Below are 3630 nucleotides of genomic sequence, written 5' to 3'. Positions count from 1 at the left end.
CTTTGTTGGCAAAGTAATGTCTCTACTTTTTATATAGATGATGTATAGTGTTTGTCTTTTTCTGTCTGGTTTACTTCATTAAGCATAATTTTTCTCTAGGTCCATCCATGTTGCTGCAAATGGCAGTATTTAATTCTTTTTTTATGGCTGAGTAATATTCCCACACCCACATCTTCTTAACCCAACTGTCTGTTGATGGGCACTTGGGTTGTTTCCATGTTTTGTCTATTGTAAATAATGCTATGAACATTGGTATGTATGTATTTTTTTGGATAAGTTTTTAAACTTTTTTTCTGGATATATTCTCAGGAATGGAATTGTTTGATCATATGATAGTTCTGTTTTTAGTTTCTTAAGGAACCTCCATACTGTTTTCCACAGTGGCTGTACTAATTTCCCTTTCTACCAACAATATCGGAGGGTTCCTTTTCCTCCACATTTTCTCCAGCATTTGTTACTGGCATATTTTTTTGGTGATGACCATTCTGACAGGTGTGAGGTGATATCTCGTGGTTTTGATTTGCATTTCTCTATTGGTTAGTGATGCCAACCACCTTTCTGCATGCCTGTTAGTCACCTGTGTCATCTTTGGAGAATGTCTATTTAGGCCTTCTGCCAATTTTTTGGTTGAGTTATTTGCTTTTTTAAATGTTGAATTGTACTAGCTGTCTATGTATTTTGGATATTAACCCCTTGTTAGTTGCATCATTTGCAAATACTTTCTCCCATTCACTAGGTTGTCTTCATTTTGTTGATGCTTTCCTTTGCTGTGCAAATGTTTGTATGTTTAATTAGGTACTGTTTATTTTCACTTATTTCTTTTGCCTTAAGGGAGTGATCCAAGAAAATATTGCTATAATTTATGTCAAAGAGTGTTCCACCTATGTTCTCTTCTAGGAGTTTTATGTTTTCAGGTCTTAGGTTTAGGTCTTCGAAGCATTTTGAGTTTCTTTTTTTTAATATGGTGTGAGGGAATCCTCTGATCTCATTGTCTTACATGTACCTGTCCAGTTTTCCCAGAACCACTTGTTGAAGAGAGTGTCTTTTCTCCACTGTATATTCCTGCCTCCTTTGTTGTTGACTAATTGATTATAGGTATGTGGGTTTATTTTTGTGCTCTCTGTTCTGTTGATCTGTGTGTCTATTTTTGTCCTAATACTGTGCTATTTTTTAAAAAAAATTTTTGTATCATCAGAGAAATTTGTGCAACTTAAATTTTTTTTATTTAAAAAAATTTTATTGAAGTATACTGGATTTTGCATTTCATATGTACAGCAAAGTGATTCATTATACATATATATTTTTCCAGATTCTTTTCCTTTATAGGTTTTACAAAACATTGAGTGTAAGTTGCTTGTGCTATACAGTAAGTTCTTGTTGGTTATCTGTTTTATACATAGTGAAAGTGTTAGTCCCTCAATCAGACTCTTTGCATGTCTGACTCTTTGTGACCCCATGCACTGAAGCCTGCCAGGCTCCTCTGTCCATGAAATTCTCCAGCCAAGAACACTGGAGTGGACAGCCATTCCCTTCTCCAGAGGATCTTACCCAGGGACTGAACCTGGGTTTCCCACATTGCAGGCAGATTCTTTACCTGCTGAGCCACCAGGGAAGCCCTCTGTATAGTAGTATGAGTGTATATTTTGATTACTATAGCTTTGTAGTAGAGTCTAAAGTCTGGGAGGGTTATTCCTCCAGCTTTGTTCTTTTTTCTCAAGATTGCTTTGGTAATTTTGGGTCTTTTGTGGTTCCATATAAATTTTAGGATTATTTGTCCTAGTTCTGTGAAAAATGTCATGGGTATTTTGATAGGGATTGCATTAAATTTGAAGATTGTCAGTTATCTTTCCATTTCTTTGAATCATCTTCTGTTTCCTTCATCAGTGTTCTATAGTTTTCACAGTATAGGTCTTTAGCTTCTTTGGTTGAGTTCATTCCTAAGTATTTTAATATTTTAATGTAATTTTTAAAGGTTTCTTTTTTTTCAGTTCAGTTCACTTCAGTCACTCAGTCGTGTCCAACTCTTTGTGACCCCATGAACCACTGCACGCCAGGCCTCCCTGTCCATCACCAACTCCCGGAGTCCACCCAAACCCATGTCCATCGAGTCGATGATGCCATCCAGCCATCTCATCCTCTGTCGTCCCCTTCTCCTGCCCTCAATCTTTCCCAGCATCAGGGTCTTTTCCAATGAGTCAGCTCTTCGCATCAGGTGGTCAAAGTATTGGAGTTTCAGCTTCAACATCAGTCCCTCCAATGAACACCCAGGATTGATCTCCTTTAGGATGGACTGGTTGGATCTCCTTGCAGTCCAAGGGACTCTCAAGAGTCTTCTCCAACACCACGGTTCAAAAGCATCAATTCTTCAGCGCTCAGCTTTCTTTATAGTCCAACTCTCACATCCATACATCCACTGGAAAAACCATAGCCTTGACTAGACGGACCTTTGTTGACAAAGTAATGTCTCTGTTTTTTAATATGCTGTCTAGGTTGGTCATAACTTTCCTTCCAAGGAGTAAGTGTCTTTTAAATTGATGGCTGCAATCACCATCTGCAGTGATTTTGGAGCCCCCAAAAATAAAGTCAGCCACTGTTTCCACTGTTTCCCCATCTACTTGACATGAAGTGATGGGACCAGATGCCATGATCTTAGTTTTCTGAATGTTGAGCTTTAAGCCAACTTTTTCACTCTCCTATTTCACCTTCATCAAGAGGCTCTTTAGTTCTTCCTCACTTTCTGCCATTACTTTCTGACATTTCATTATTATTGTATAGAAATGCAACAGATGTCTATATATTAATCTTGTATCCTACAACCTTGTTGAATTCATTTAATAGTTCTAATAGTTTTGGGGTATATTTATCACTTAATTTCATGTTGCTATATGCTTAATACATATGCATGTATCCTGAAACACATAATAGTGTTTTCAAACTTTATATAAGTCTTTCTGTCATTTGCTTTATTTGGTCAATATTAGTTTTAAAATTCATATATGCAGCTTTTATTCATTCATTTTTAACCATGGCTATGCCACAATTTATTTGTACATTTCTCTGCCAATAGACATTTTTATGTTAACTTTTGTTTTTATTTCCTTTAAGCTAAGAGATTTTTTGTTTTTTTGAGCTTGTGTATTTTCCACATCATGGATTTTTAAAGTATTGCTTTTGAGTGTTACTGTGTGAGTCAGTGAACATGATCTATATAACAAATCATATAGACTTGTTTTTTTTTTTTTCCTCCTGAATGTGTGGAGACTTCAGAAGAAAGAAAAATGTAAACCAAAAAAAATTATTCAGTTTTGGTTTAAAACAAAAGAGATTATCTGAAAGGCTGCTAAGCTTTGGTGGGAAATGATTTTATCTATAGAGTAGTTTGAATTTTCACGTTACTTTACCAGGCTAGTTGTTATCCTCTTTGGTTCGAAAATGAGAGAGTCATGCGTGTTGAATATTTATTTTATAGTGATCTCAGGAACACAGGAAACAGTCAAACAGGTGGAGAAATGTCTTATTTACATTTATATTTATGCATTGTCTGATGTTTTTGCTATGAAAAATCAAGAAATTATGAGTTTTTGAGCAAAGAGCAGTTTCTTCCTGAGTTATTCAATACAAAGTTCTTGA

Source organism: Dama dama, chromosome 12, assembly GCF_033118175.1.
Source record: "Dama dama isolate Ldn47 chromosome 12, ASM3311817v1, whole genome shotgun sequence".
Taxonomy (NCBI): domain Eukaryota; kingdom Metazoa; phylum Chordata; class Mammalia; order Artiodactyla; family Cervidae; genus Dama; species Dama dama.
Note: the sequence above shows the minus strand (reverse complement) of the source record.